Source organism: Pseudorca crassidens, chromosome 8 (genome assembly GCF_039906515.1).
Source record: "Pseudorca crassidens isolate mPseCra1 chromosome 8, mPseCra1.hap1, whole genome shotgun sequence".
Lineage (NCBI taxonomy): Eukaryota > Metazoa > Chordata > Mammalia > Artiodactyla > Delphinidae > Pseudorca > Pseudorca crassidens.
In genome coordinates this window covers 77,260,672-77,276,801 of record NC_090303.1, presented here as the reverse complement: position 1 = coordinate 77,276,801, position 16,130 = coordinate 77,260,672, and the positions used below count along the sequence as shown (strand labels likewise).

The 16,130-nt window shown below is 37.3% G+C and overlaps 1 long non-coding RNA gene across 7 annotated transcripts in view; it reads left to right on the top strand.

Moving 5' to 3' along the window:
- LOC137229235 (uncharacterized) overlaps positions 1–16,130 on the top strand; it is a 133,614-nt gene that overhangs the window by 33,781 nt on the left and 83,703 nt on the right. For all 7 annotated transcript variants that reach the window (XR_010945601.1, XR_010945602.1, XR_010945603.1 and 4 more), the window contains one exon: positions 5,842–5,914. This is a non-coding gene — a long non-coding RNA (uncharacterized lncRNA). The remainder of the gene's footprint in view (positions 1–5,841; positions 5,915–16,130) is intronic.

Below are 16,130 nucleotides of genomic sequence, written 5' to 3'. Positions count from 1 at the left end.
CTGAGACAGAATCAGCTAAGAGCCATCAGTAGCCAACACTCCCAGCAGCTGGGAGAAGGTGTGCTTAGGTTAGAAGGTTAGAAGGGGAATAGGGGAAGGGGAATCTAGGTGGCACATACTACGCTCCAGAAAATGTATTTTAAGTGAGATTGACATAAGATCTGTCTTAAATACTTTGTCAAATATTCCTAGTACATATTGCTAGTATTAGTATATAATGTCATCAACATGTGAATGCACCATTATATATAAATTTATGTATGTACAGATATATTCATAAATTTACATGGGTCTTATGTTTACATAGTTCCAGGCCATCTGAAAAATATAATTATCACAAATCATACTATTGTCATTAGTGTTTTATAAAAATCTGATTATGGTTCTTTTTAACATAATAAAAGCTGATACTGAAAATGGAGAAAAGGAAAAGAAGAAACTTAAAGACACGTTACATTATTTGTAGTTTTCAGTATGAGGAAAAGGCAGAAATAATTCATGGTAGCCAAAGGGTTTAAAGAGCATAGAATTTTACAAATACTTGAGAGAGAAAAGGGAGCAAAAGATGTAAGGAAGGAACATTAATAAAGGCTGGTAAGTTAATGATGATTCTGAAGGTTCTGAGCTATTGAGATCATTTTAAAAAATTCATACTGGAAAGAAATAAAGGAATGGGAAGCTTTGGATTATTTATCAATAATCAAGGAAAATTGATCTTGGAAAATTACTTCTTAAATGCTAAGAAAATATGGTGAATATCTCCTTTAGAGAAATGAGAGTTAAATAAAAATATTAATAACTGGTCTTAAGTTTCTCTCTCTTTCTCTCTCTCTGTTTTAAATAATTTGTAAAGTTATAGCCTCTACCTCTCACCTCCTCCTTATCTGGCTCTGGATTTTGATCCTAATGCTGTTTCAACAGTGATTTCCATTTCTCTGAGCTGGAGGATACACTCTTCTCTTCAGACAAGGGACTCCTTCTGGCTGGTAGCCAGCCCACTAGCTGACTCTCCCACTCCCAAAATGTGAGAGATCCTCTCTTTGGCCTGTGTTTGCCCAGCCCTGGCACTGCCTTCAGGCAGCAGTTACAGGCAAGCATAACACTAAGCTCTCTAGAATTATGACATGGTACGTATGATATTAGGATATATATGTAAACAAAATAATCTCGATCTCGTCATTTTCTTTCTAGTAATCATATCTGTTTGCAAGAGCTCTACATTTTATAAAGTAAACACCATCTCTGTAAGGGTTCAGTCTATTTTCCACTCTGAATTTGAAATTAAATGAAACAAAACCTTGCCTGAGGAAAAGGTGAAGTAGTCATACTGTCTTCAACTAATAATCTCAGGTTCACAGAGTACGTTTTCTTTCAGCTCTCCCTCACATCTCTGGTAAGATGACCACTGCCTGCTGTATCATATTTTACTACTACCAGTGTTGAATCTCAATGAGATGTTTTACTATAAGATCTATTTTTAACATGCTTTTTAATTATAAAATGCAACAGAAAAAATGTTAATTCATGACCATTCATATTACTCACTCTCACCTGCCCCAGAAGTACCCAGTAGAGTTTTCCTTTGCCCGAGAGGTTCCTGGGCCATTTTTACACACATCACAATAAAGAGTGACAAGCAATGTCATGAAGCCAGAAAGGCCAATAGGCTTTACGTTGGAAAGAACCGTGTGTCTGGTAAACGTTAGCTACAAGCCAAGTGAATGTATTAAGGCCAAACTTGTGTTTTTCTCCCCCAATTCAGATGTTGAAATCCTAACCCTGGTACCTCAGAATGTGACCATATTTGGAGATAGGGCCTTTAAGAAGGTCATTAATTAAAATGAGGTAATTAGGGTGGTCCCTAATCTAATATGACTGGTGTCCTTACACGAAAAGGCAAGATTAGGATACAGATGTCTCAGAAGGAAGACCATATGAAGGAATGTAGAAGACAACCATCTGTGAGCCAAGAAGAGAGGCTTCAGAAGAAAGCAACCCTGGCAACACATTGATATCAGACTTCCAGCCTCCAGAATTGTGAGAAGACACATTTTTGTCAAGCCACGCAGCTTGTGGTACTTTTTTATGGTAGCCCTTGCAAACGAATACAAAAGGAAAAATTCAAAATGCTCAAATAATTATTGTGTTCTGGAAGGTAGATTGGAGTATTTTAGAAGGAAGAATGCCTGAAACCTTAGGGCAAGCTACTAGCAGTTTCAAGTTTAGGACAGAGTTTAAGAATGAAGATTGTAAGGCAGTTTGACATTTATTATGTAGGTAACCTCTATCGGCCTTTTTTTGTTTTTTTTTGAGAGAGACTGCAGCAAAATTTTAAATTATTTTTGTATATCGAATAAATGTTCTCTGGATTAGCAGAGATTAGAAAAGCTACCAAGTACTTGATTTTATATGTACGTGTTAACAATTATTAGCTACTTAGTACCTAGTATATTACCTCTAGTCATGATGAAAGTTCCTAGGCCAATAGATGAGAAATGACTTGTTCAAGTTGACCCAGAGATTCCAGAGCTGGAGTTTAACCTAGATTAATCTGATTGGAACAATCGAGTTCTTTCTAGCCTATGTTGTGCAGTTTAAGTGTGTTTGGGAAGCAGCTGCTCCTTGTAGTAGACGGTTGTTGCCTTGCCAGGATTCCCTTTACTGATCTGAGGTCACCCGTCTCCCAGGTTCTGTGAGTGTGGGCTACTAACAGTTGAAGCTAAACCATTCTTCCTAAAATTCCCCTTAGAGTGTGGGAGATAGTTTGCTTCAGGGTAGGATGGCTCTGTGGACGTTCCTCTGCTTAGAACTCCCCATAGGATTAGGCTGAGGCTGGATTTCATCTGCATGCACATGTTGTAGGCTTCTGCCCCTTTCCTGTCTTTCTCACCCCCTTAAATGTTTTCACCTGAGAATAATATTTTAGTCACTGCCTCAAGAATCCCTGTCCAGGGACTAAGCTTCTCGAGCATCTAAGACAAGGTTGTAGTAACTGGTTGAATAGTAGTATGAATCAAGCTTATAGGTAAATATAATACAAAAAAAAAAGAACCTAGCAGCTTTTTGACATGTAGTTAAATATACATCACATCACAGGGAAACAATAGTTGAAAACACATAATCTGGAAAAAATGCTTACTGCAATCTACAATATTATGAAGAAAATTAAAAGCATTTTTTAGCATAGACTGCAGTTTTTGCCAAAGTGCATTGGTTGATACATAAATTTTATAGTTCTTTGTGTCAGGACTAGATGATTACAAGCATAGAATCGCAATTCAAATTTTCTTAGTCCAAATGAAAATTCATTGTCATTTGTGTCTGGAATTCAAGGGTCAAGTTTACTTTAGACATACGTGGACCTAGAGGTTTCAGTTACTTACTTTCTATATCTTTGGCTTTATTTGCTTTATTCTATACACATATAAAGCTACCTCTGTAAAGGTAACTTTTCTAATGCCTAGGCAAGATTGGAATTGGCCTTGCCTAGGTCATTTGCTAGTGGTGAAGTAATCACTGTGTCCCACAGTATGTGGTACTCTCATTGAACAACCTGGGTAGTGCATATACCACTGCAGTGCAAAGAGGCAGGTATTGACAGCACAACTGTGGCCACACAGAGAAAGAAATTCCTAGTGAAGCCCTGAAAAGGGGCATGTGAATGTATATTAGGTAGACAAAAATACTTTTATAATAGTCTACTAGTAATGCTATTAGCAGAACATGATAAAAGATAGATTCAATGTGTTAGGAAAATGCTGGGTTAATCAAATTGGAAAGCATTTGTTAAGGTAGGACTATTCAGTTCCTTCAAATACTAATGAAAACTTTGAATTTCCAAGATGGATATGCTATAGATTATTTTCCTAAATTTATGTGAACTTGGAACCTATTTTTAATGAAGTCTTTTATGGAATCCAGATATACTTGGGTCCAAAAACAGATGCCTCTACTTATTAGCTATATAACTTTGGAAAATCAGTTAAATTCTCTGGGCCTCAGTTTCTTCAGTTGTAAAACTGGAATAACTAAGTATACTTAACATGTATATTATGAGGATTAGAGAAAATGCATTACAAATGCTTGACTCTATAAAAGTAGTTTGTATTGGGCAAGGTAGTGTTAACTTGGAGACCCTTGAATACCTCCCAGGAGTGTTAAATTAACAAAAAAGTACTTTAATCTCATTTTAACAAGCTGAGAGGTGAATGAGGTATTTATGAGGATTAATTTATAAGTTGGGTATAGGTTGACTTGCATTTGGGGTGACAAAGAGCCAGGGACCTGAAGGACAGTTGAGAGGTTATTGTAATCAATTGTGAATTGATAGGTATCTGAACCAAGGAAACATAAGGCAGTAATGTACAACTAATAAGAACAAAGCATAAAAATGATTAGAAGACTTTCAGAATGGCCCAATTCAGCAGCTTACCGTGAGCATTTTATTTTTCAAATAGTCTGTTTAATTGAATAATGATGGATGGGTGCTAAAAGATGTGCAAAGTGTCCTCTTTTTCCCAGGTTAATAAAACAATACACTGTGAAATACAATACAATTTCAGAAGTTTAATCATCAGTAAAATCTTCCTTTATATACAATTACTCATTTTGTACAGTTCACATTTCTGCTAATAGAATGTGGTGTAAAATAGGGATTTTACTTTATTCAGTGATTATTTAAGAACAGTCTTATTTTAGAGTATGTACTCAGATAAAAACCCATATGCAATCATCATATCAGAGTATTGTAAAATTAAGTAGCCTGTTTTCAAATATTTTAGAGCAATAACCATAAAAAACAGAAGAGTCTTCAAATACAGAAATGCATTTCTAGGATTAGTGGTAGAAATTAAGAAAAGAGAAATTGAATTTAATATCTGAAAAACCTTGTCATTTGTGATTTTAATAGGCTTTACAAGGATATAATTTTACCTGTATTTGGATCATTAGTATTTATTATAAAAATACACTAGAGGGCTCCCCTGGTGGCGCAGTGGTTGAGAGTCTGCCTGCCGATGCAGGGGACGCGGTTTCGTGCCTCGGTCCGGGAGGATCCCGCGTGCCGCGGAGCGGCTGGGCCCATGGGCCGTGGCTGCTGGGCCTGCACGTCCGGAGCCTGTGCTCTGCAACGGGAGGGGTCACAGCGGTGAGAGGCCCGCGTACCGCGAAAAAAAAAAAAAAAAACCACTAGAAACAAATTAAGAAAATTCTTAAACTTGGGTATTTGACTTACTGTAAACTGTAATAGTAATTAAGTATTTTTCTTAAGCTCATTAATAAGGGAGGATAAAAAGAAAAAGCACCCTGAATTATAGAACACAACTGCTTCCACAAGTAGTTTTTTTTTTAATTACTGCTCATAGGTAAGATATTGTTTGTTGCAAAAGAGGAAAAACAAAAGCTAGAACTACCTTAAACAATAAAAATGAATGCCAAGGAGTCAAAGGAAATATTGAAAATAAGTTTCAGAATGAGAAGAAACCTGGGAAGTTTTGTAGTTTGTGTAGCTACACTATTAATGTGACTCAGATTCAGCTTGATGTACCTAACTGTAGTGATGGTGGCTCGTGTGTGTGTGTGTGGAAGGTAATGAAATTGGCCCAACTTGGGTTAGGTGTCAACCTTAATCAGCTGTGGCAGGATTCAGGGTCCTGTCTTAGAAGGATCCATTGCCTTTCTCATAGAAAAACTGGTGTGCAGACCCCCAGTAGGACACCTGCTAAATCTAATAAATTAACTCAACTACAACTTGATCTTTAAACAAGATTAGCAGAGAAAATACATACATAAATTTGTTAGCCTTAAGAATATCCTTATCTTTCAATTCCTGTGTTTCTCTAGGTAAACTTAGAGCTGCCATCTTGGTGTAGCCAGCAGTGCATCGGTCTCACAACCTGAAGGTCTTGAGTTCTAGGTAAGCTTGTTAGATGAACTTTTTACCTAGGAATCACTTTGAGCAGTCCTTATTTGGAAAAAGAAACATGACATAGTACAATATTTTGTGCTAAAAACTTTAGTTATTGCAATTATGACTTTTAAAAAATTTTCAAGTGTAATCTTAATATCAAATCCCAATTTAAACAATAGACATGGGGTTGCTTTGATTGAATTAAGAGAAGATGCTATTGGCATTCCCACTTGCTTGGATTCTATGCTTTCCCCTTACGGCAATCCTTAAAGTTCCATTCCAGAGAGCCATATCACTCACTGCAGAACACAATCTGAAAAAAATCACTAGTGTAGTAAAAAGAGAGCGTGCTTAAGATTTTGAATCACAGGAACAGTTTTATAAAATGCTGACTCTAGCACATCCTAACTTGAAGATGGGCTAAATCACTTAAATTCTCCAAATCTTCATTTCTTCAGCTGAAAAGTGTAGAGAATACCTATGCCATCTAACTTACAGGTTTCACTTATTGAATGTCATCCACAGGAATGTCTACAATGCTATACACTGTTAATTGACATTGTAATTGGCATCTATTTCCCCACCTTCTGAGGAAAACATCCAAACTGCTAGTTCATTTAAGGGCATCTCTGGTCCCCATTGACCACATGCCCATCAGTTTCAACAGTTCCTTCTCCTTTACAATAATGATGTTGGCCTCCAAGGGTATATTAACCAGTGACAATCTATATCCTAACAAAACATCAGCTATTCAATTATTTTGACATCATATAGCTTACTCTAAACGTACTAGTGGCTGTTTATCTTCTTCTGTGGTCCTAGAAGAGGGAGAAGAATGAGCATGAACAGAGAGAAAGGCTCCTAAATCAATGATTTGACCCCATCCCAGGAGCCTGTGCCATCAAATGTGAATAGCAAACCCAGTCTTCCTCTAAGGCTCCTCTGAGGATTGTTCATGGAGGTACAGAAGGGTATACCCAGGGGAGAGGGAGACAAAAGCACCTTCTTGATAATATTCACTTGAGAATGATTATAAACCATGAAATGAGTGACAGACTAAAACTGCTTCAGTTGAGGCATACATTTTCACTCTATTTTGGACGCTGGTACTCTGACAATGTATTTTAAGCTCAGCACTTGCTTTTTTTTAAAAAACTAAAATTCTTATTCAATTGTGTGAAAGGCACTCTTCTCAAGACCGAAGCTTTTCTGTAGTAATGTTGTCTGTTTAGATTTGAAGCCACTAGGGCCCTGGCACATACAGCTGGAACACTATTTTTAAAGATATATTGTGTCTGTTAATACAGAGGTCATGATGTAGATTTTTGCACTTAGAATCAGCATGAGAACGTGGGACTGTTCTTGCAGATCTTGGCTCCATCAGCAAATAAATTAAAATAAACTGGAGGCTTGAAATAGAAATAATCCTCCTTCCAAGTGTTTCATTTAGAGAATGACATCCTGTTTTCTTCAGAATATCATGGGTAATTCTGCATATGAATGAATTCTGGAACAGAAAAGGCCCAGCAAATGAAATACGCAAAGTAACTTTTAGAATTTCAGGATTCAGTAATAAAAATAAGTGATGATGCTTTTCCGTTCAAAGTGTGAAGGGAACAAGGAAACCTGAAACTGTGAGTTAGATACAAAGTTTTAAAATTTTATAACAATTTGTGATAGCATGGTAAGCTGAATTCTCCCTATAAGAGAATATAGTATATCTTTAGTACAATTTACCATTTATCTGATAAGGAAAATTTTGACACAGTTTGGCTATCAGCTATTGAAGTCAGACCAACGTTCTGATTATAGTCGTAAGTAGAAAGGTATATTTCAAAAACAACTGGACCCAAGCATCATTTACCTGGAAATACTCTGATTAGGCTCCCAACTGAGCCTGGAGGGGCTTTAACTGAAGTCCAAGGTAACTACTGTCAAAGTCGTAGAACCCCATTGCTATTAAAAAAAAAAAAAAGTACAGTGGTATAATATATTAAAAAATAAACTTCAATTTATAATCTTACAGGTATGTCTTCCATTATGTCACTGCTAAAACTGACCCAGCAGTTGCAGTAGTCTTGACCCTTGTCTATCCCTAGTGCCCTTATGTTGGATTTTTACTACTACTCTCCATTTGAAAGGAATTGGGACCTTAGCTGACTTCCTGTCTTGAGTATAAAAAAGATCAGTAGGATCTTTTTATATATTTTAATTGCCTAGAGTTTTTTCAGACTTAACATCCTTTCAGGAAGTAGTGAAAGCTTGCACTGGAAATGTCATGGCAGTTTTTGTATCAAGATGATAGTGATAAAAAATAATTATTTTGAACAAGTTGAATCTGTAAGATCCATGAGTTTATGTGAAATTTGTGTCAAAGATTGGTCAGATGCTTATTAGGTTTTTTCCTTTCTCTTGAGTACAAACTATTTTCTAGTTCTTTTGATTCTAAGTGGAGTCATAAGACTGGTTGGTTGCCTCCAATGAAGTGTGAGCAGAAGTGACCCCTTACCACTTCTGGGGAAGGCAGTTAAGAATTGCTCCACAATCTGTTTCTTTCCCTGTTCTGTTGACTGGATGTGAATTTGAAGCCATATATTAGAAATGGCCAAGAGTCAGTCGTACTGGCTCTCTGAAATTCTGCACGCATTAGAACCTTTTCTTCCCACAGTTGGGGGACCATTTTGTACTTTGGCACAAGTCAACAGCCACCAATTAACATTTATATTATCAGTCCTCCAAGATTTGAGGGTTGTTTATTACACAGCTAACATTACTTACCCTGACTAATAATACTCAGATAGAAAGAGGTAGTAGTACTTGTGATTACAGAAGGCAACTGTGATACAAAAAACATAGGATGTAGGCAAGAACCAGTAAAGACTGGGAACTGAGTTATAACACTAGGTATTTCAGAAGCAATCATAACTGATTCAGGTAAGTAGTGGTAATATCAATTAGACAGGACAAATTATACTGGGGTTGAACAGTTAATTGCATTGGTCGTCACAGTGGTTGTGAGCAACTACAAAAAAGTTTAAATATTGTGATTAAATTGTTTCCTAGGTCAGATGTTTCAAAAAAGAATTGATAAGACACAAAAGTCCTCATCTCCTAGGAGACGAATTTTCTAAATGATACTATTAATTATCATAAAATACGAATGAGGCATGCATACAATTTTAATAGTGCTAGCAGAACAGGTCAACATACCCTGATATTAGGGCAGTGGATCTTGTAATGCAGGTAAAACAAAATTGGGAATGGATGATCTCAATGTATTTTGAGATTCAAACTAGGTTTCAAAAAGCAAAACTTATATCGTTGAACAAAAGCTAATAAATTTAACAAATACTTGTTATTGAACACTCACTGATCTTCAGACTTTGTTCTCCATGTTTGGGATATGGGTGCCTACATTCTACATTTCATTAAGTTTAACTATTAAAATAAATGTCAGGGCCGGACCTTCAAGATGGAGGAGGAATAAGATGGGCAGATCACATTCCTCCCCATGAATACCTCAAAAACACATCTACATGTGGAACAACTCCTACAGAACACCTACTGACTGATGGCAGGATACCTCAGACTTCCTAAAAGGCAAGAAAATCCCCATGTGCCTGGGTAGGGCAAAAGAGAAAAGAAAAACAGAGACAAAAGAATAGAGACAGGACCTGCACCTCTGTGGGGGAGCTGTGAAGGAGGAAAAGTTTCCACACACTAGGAAGCCCCTTCACTGGCGGAGACTGGGGGTGGTGGAGCGGGGGAGCTTCAGGGCCACGGGGGAGGGCGCAGCAACAGGGGCGCGGAGGGCAAAGCGGAGAGATTCCCGCCCAAAGGATCAGTGCCGGCCAGCACTCACCAGCCCAAGAGGCTTGTCCGCTCACCCGCTGGGACGGGCGGGGCTGGGAGCTGAGCCTCGGGCTTCGGAGGTCAGATCCCAGGGAGAGGACTGGGGTTGGCTGCGTGAACACAGCCTGAAGGGGGCTAGTGCGCAAAAGCTAGCCAGGAGGGAGCCTGGGAAAAAGTCTGGAACTTCCTAAGAGGCAACAGACCATTGTTTTGAGTGCGTGAGGAGAGGGGATTCAGAGTACTGCCTAAACAAGCTCCAGAGACAGGTACGAGCTGCAGCTATCAGCGTGGACACCAGAGATAGGCATGAAAGGCTAAGGCTGCTGTTGCAGCCACCAAGAATCATGTGCGCAAGCACAGGTCACTATCCACACTCCCCCCCAGGAGCCTGTGTAGCACGCCACTGCCAGGGTCCCGTGATCTTGGGACAAGTTCCCTGGAAGAACACACGGTGTACCTCACTGTTGAAATGTCATGCTGGCCTCTGCTACCTACAGTAGCAAACCCAAAACAGTTAAAAAAAAAAAAAAAAAAAATGGTAATAGGAACATACATAGCATACATTAAATGTAAATGGACTAAGTGCTCCAACCGAAGGACATAGACTGGCTGAATGGATACAAAAAGAAGACCCATATATATATATGTATATGTATATATATCACGACTCTTTTATCCATTTATCTGTTGATGGACACTAAGGTTACTTCCATTTCTTGGGTATTGTAAATAATGCTGCTGTGAATATTGTGGTGCATGTATCTTTTCGAATTAATGTTTTATTTTCTTCAGATATATACTCAGGAGTGGCATTGCTGGATTGTATGGTAGTTCTATTTTCATTTTTTTGAGGAAACACCATACTGTTTTCCACAGTGGCTGCATCAGTTTACATTCCCATCAACAGTGCACAAGTGTTCACTTTTCTCCAGGTCCTCACAAATATTTGTTATTTGTGGTCTTTTTGATGACAGCCATTCTGACTGGTGTGAGGTGGTATCTCGTGGTTTTGATTTGCGTTTCTCTGATTAATGATGTTGAGCATTTTTTCATGTGCCTGTTGGTCATCTGTATGTCGTCTTTGGAAAAATGTCTATTCAGGTCTTCCATCCATTTTTTTAAATCGGGTTGTTTATTTTTTTGATGTTGAGTTGTATGAGCTGTTTATAGTTGTTGGTTATAACCAGCAACTGATCGGTCGTATCATTTGCAAATTTTTCTCCCATTCAGTAGGTTGTCTTTTCATTTTGTTGATGGTTTCCTTTGTGATGCGAAAGCTTCTAAGTTTAATTAGGTCCATTTGTTTATTTTTGTTCTTGTTTCCTTTGCCTTAGATCCAAAAAAAATTATGATTATGTCAAAGAGTGTTCTATGTTTTATTCTAAGGGTCTTATGGTTTCCAGTTTTACATTTAGGCATTTAATCCATTTTGAGTTTATTTTTATATATGGTATGAGAAAATGTTCTAATTTCATTTTTACATGTAGCTGTTCAATTTTCCCAGCACCACTTATTGAAAAGACTGTCTTTCCCTATGGTTTATTCTTGCATCCTTTGTCATACATTAATTGAACATAAGTGGTGTATTTATTTCTAGGCTTTCTATACTGTTCCATTCACCTACATGCCTGTTTTTGTGCCACTACTGTACTGTTTTGATTATTGGGGCTTTCAAGTATAGTCTAAATTCAGGGGGCATGATACTTCCAGCTCTGTTTTTCTTTCTCAAGATGTTTTTGCTATTAAGAATCTTATGCGGTTCCATACAAATTTTAGAATTACTTGTTCCAGTTCTATGAAAAATGCTATTGATATTTTGATAGGGATTTCATTGACTCTCTAGATTGCCTTGGGAAGTGTGATCATTTTAATAATAATCTTCCAGTCCATGAACATGGTATGTCATTCCATCTCTTTGTGTCATCTCATCTTCGATTTCTTTCATCAGTGTCTTATAGTTTTCTGAGTACAGGTCTTTTATCTCCTTAGATTTATTCTTAGGTAATTTATTCTTTCTAATGAGATTATAAATGGGTTTTTTTTCTTAATTTCACTTTCTGTTAGTTTATTATTGTATAGAAACAACAGATTTCTGTATATTAATTTTGTAACATGCAACTTTACTAAATTCACTGATAAGTTCTAGTAGTAGTTTTTTGGTGGTGTCTTTAGGATTTTCTATGTATAGTATCATGTCATCTGCAAACAGTGATAGTTTTATTTCTTCCTTTCCAATTTGGATTCCTTTAATTTCTTTTTCTTACCTGATTGCTGTGGCTGGGACTTCCAATACTAAGTTGAATAAAAGTGATGAGAGTGGGCATCCTTGTCTTGTTCCTGATCTTAGAGGGAATGCTTTTAGCCTTTCACCCTTAAGTATGATGGTAACTGTGGGCTTATCATATATGGCCTTTATTATTTTGAGGTATGTTCCCTCTATACTGGCTTTTTGGAGAATTTTTATCATAAATGGATGTTGAATTTTGTCAAAAGCCTTATCTGCACATATTGAGATGATCATAAGATTTTTATTCATTTTGTTAATGTGGTATATCACATTGATTTGCGGATATTGAATCATCCTTGCACTACTGGGATAAATCCCACTTGATCATGGTGTATGATCCTTTTAACATGTTGTGGATTTAGTTTGCTAATATTTTGTTGAGGATTTTTGCATCTGTGTTCATCAGTGATATTAGCCTGTGAATTTCTTTTTTGTGATACCTTTGTCTGGTTTTGGTATCAGGGTGATGTTGGCCTCATAGAATGAATTTGGAAGTGTTTCTTCCTCTACAAGTTTCTGGAATAGTTTGAAAAGGATAGGCTGTTACCCTTCTCTAAATTTGTTGGAATTCACCTGTGAAGAATATGTTAGAATTCACCTGTGAAGCCATCTTGTCCTGGACTTTTGTTTGTTGGGAGTTTTTAAGTTATGGATTCAATTTCATTCTTAGCAATTGGTCTGTTCTAATTTTCTATCTCTTCCTGTTTCAGTCTTGGGAGATTGTACACTTCTACGAAATTTGTCCGTTTCTTCAAGGTTGTCCATTTTATTAGCCCATGGTTGTTCATAGCAATCTCTTATGATCCTTTGCATTTCTGTGGTGTCAGTTATAACTTCTCCTTTTTCATTTCTGATTTTATTGATTTGGGCCCCCTTTTTTTGTGATGAGTCTGGCTCAAGGTTTATCAGTTGTTTTTTTTTTAATCTTTTCAAAGACCCAGCTCTTAGTTTCATACATCTTTTCTAGCTTCTTTAGTCCCTATTTTATTTATTTCTGCTCTGATCTTTATGATTTTTTTCTTCTACTACTTTTGGGTTTTGTTCTTTTTCTAGTTCCTTTAGGTGTAAGTTGGGTTGTTTATCTGAGACTTTTCTTGTTTCCTGTTGTAAGCTTGTATGGCTCCAAGTTTCCCTCTTAGAACTGCTTTTGCTGTATCCCATAGATTTTGGATTGTTGTGTTTTCATTTTAATTTGTCTCCAGGTGCTTTTTAATTTCTTCTTTGATTTCTTCAGTGATCCATTGATAAGTAGCATATATTTTTTAGCCTCCACATGTTTGTGTTTTTTGCAGTTTTTTCCTTGTACTTGATTTCTACTCTCATAGTGTTGTGATCGGAAAAGATACTTGATACGATTTCAGCTTTCTTAAATTTAACAATGCTTGTTTTGTGGCCTAGCATGTAACAATCCTGGAGAATGTTCCATGTGCACTTGAAAAGAATGTGTATTCTGCTGCTTTTGGATGGAATGTTCCACATATATCCTTTAAGTCCATTTCATCTAATGCATCATTTAAGGCCAATGTTTCCTTATTGATTTTCTGTCTGAATGATCTGTCCATTGATGTAAGTGGGGTTTTAAAGTCCCCTACTATTATTGTGTTACTGTTGATATCTCCCTTTATGTCTGTTAATGTTTGCTTTGTGTATTTAGGTACTTCTATCTTGGGTGCATTTACAATTGTTTATCTTCTTGGATTGATCCCTTGATCATTATGTAATGTCCTTCTTTGTCACTTGTTACAGTCTATGTTTTAAAGTCTATTTTGTCTGATATACATATTGCTTTTACTTTGATTTCCATTTGCATGAAATACCTTTTTCCATACCCTCACTTTCAGTCTTGGTCTTTCTTTAGATCTGAAGTGAGTCTCTTGTAGGCAGAATGTATATGGATTTTGCTTTTTTATCTATTCAGCCACTGTGTCTTTTGATTGGGGCATTTAGTCCACTTGCACTTAAAGTAATTATTAATAGGTATGTACTTATTGTTATTTTGTTAATTATTTTGAGGTTATTTTTGTAGTTCTTTTTTGATCTTCTTTTGTTCTCTTCCCTTGTTATTTAATGACTATCTTTAGTGTGATGTTTGGATTTCTTTTCTTTTGTATGTGTATCTTTTATAGATTTTTGTTTTGTAGTTACCATGAGGTTTATATATAGCAATGTGTATGTGTGTGTGTTTATGATTTTAAGTTTGATATATGTGTGTGTATATACATATATATGATTATTTTAAGTTGCTGATCTCTTAATTTCAAATGTATTTAAAAAACCCTGCGTTTTTACTCCCTCACCCCCCATTTACTCTTTCTGACATTGTATTTCACATCTTTTGTGTATCTTTTAGCTACTTATTGCAGATACAGATGATTTTCCTACTTTTGTCTTTTAACCTTTCAGCTAGCTTTGTATGTAGTTGATTTACTACCATTACTGTATTTTTGCCATTACCAGTGAGTTTTTTTCCTTTCCTAATATTCATGTTTCTAGTTGTGGCTTTTTCTTTTTCACTTAGAGAAGTCCCCTTAACATATCTTGTAAAGCGGATTTGGTGGTGCTGAATCTTTTAGCTTTTGCTTGTCAGTAAATCTTTTGATCTCTCCATTAAATCTGAATGAAAGCCTTGCTGTGTAGAGTATTCTTTGTTGTAGGTTTTCCCTTTCATCACTTTAAATATATCATGCTGCTATCTTCTGTACTGCAGAGTTTCTGCTGAAAAGTCAGCTGATTGCCTTATGGGAGTTCCCTTATATGTAACTTATTGCTTTTCTATTGCTGCTTTTAATATTCTTTCTTTAGCTTTAATTTTTGCCATTTCAATTAAAATGTGTGTTTCTTGGTGTGGTCCTCTTTGGGTTGATCCTATTTGGGACTCATCCTGGACCTGGATGTTTGTTTCTTTTCCCAGGTTAGGGAAGTTTTCAGCTATCATGTGTTCAGATGTGTTCTCTGCCTCTTTCTCTTTCTTCTTCTGGATCCCCTATAAAGTGAGGTCTCTTAAACTGTCCCCATATCTTTTTATTCTTTATTATTTTTTTTTGTTCAGCTTCTTTGGTTTCCACCATTCTGTCTTCCAGCTCACTGATCCATTCCTCTGTATCATTTAATCTACTATTGATTTCTTCTAGTGTATTTTTCATTTCAGTTATTGTATTCCTCTCTGGTTGTTCTTTGTATTTTCTAACTCTTTGTTGAAAACTTCTGACTTCCTGTTCTTTGCATCCATTCTTCTCCCAAGTTCTTTGATCACCTATATGATTTTTATTTTGAGCTCTTTATTGGGTAGATTGCCTGTCTCCATTTCACTTAATTTTTCTTCTAGGGTTGTATCCTGTTTCTTTACTGGAACATGTTACTCTGTCACCTCATTTTTCCTAATTTGCTGCTTTTATTTCTGTGTATCTTGTAGGTTGGTTACGTTTCTTGACCTTGGAGAAATTGCCTTTTATAGAAGCCCTATGTGTCCCAGCAGCACACTCCCTTCTGGTCACCAGAGCTATATGCTCTAGTGGTGTCACTTTTGTGGGCTGGGTGGGTCTGTCTGTTGTTGTAGGCTGACTACTATGGGTTCTCTGGTAGGTGTAGCTGGCCCCTGTCCAGTTGGTTGCCAGGCCCTGCCTTGTATGGAGGCTGGTGGCCAGTGTTTGGTAGGGCTGGGTCACAAGGCATATGGCTGTGGAAACCTGGGGTTCCTGGGGCTAGAGCTAGCTCACTGGCAGGAAAAGCTGGGTTCTGGGGTGGGTGATTGTGGGGGGGGGGGGCAGTGTTCCCAGATCTAGTATTGGCCTGGTCTTGTGTGGGGCTGGTTTTTGACATGACTGGCTTTGAATTCTGGGGTGTCCCAAAGCTTGTGTTGGCCCACTGGTTAGTGGGGTTGGATCCCAGGATGGCTGGCTGGAGAGTCAAAGGTATTTCAGAGCTGGAGTTGGCATGGTGGTGGGCAGAGCCAAGTCCTAGGGTCTCTGGCTGCAGGGCCCTGGGGGTACCAAAGCTGGTGTCAGTATGCTGTTTGGTAGGGCTGGATCCAGGGCCTACTGGCTGAGAAGCCCAAAGTGTCTCAGAGCTGGAGTTGGCCTGCTG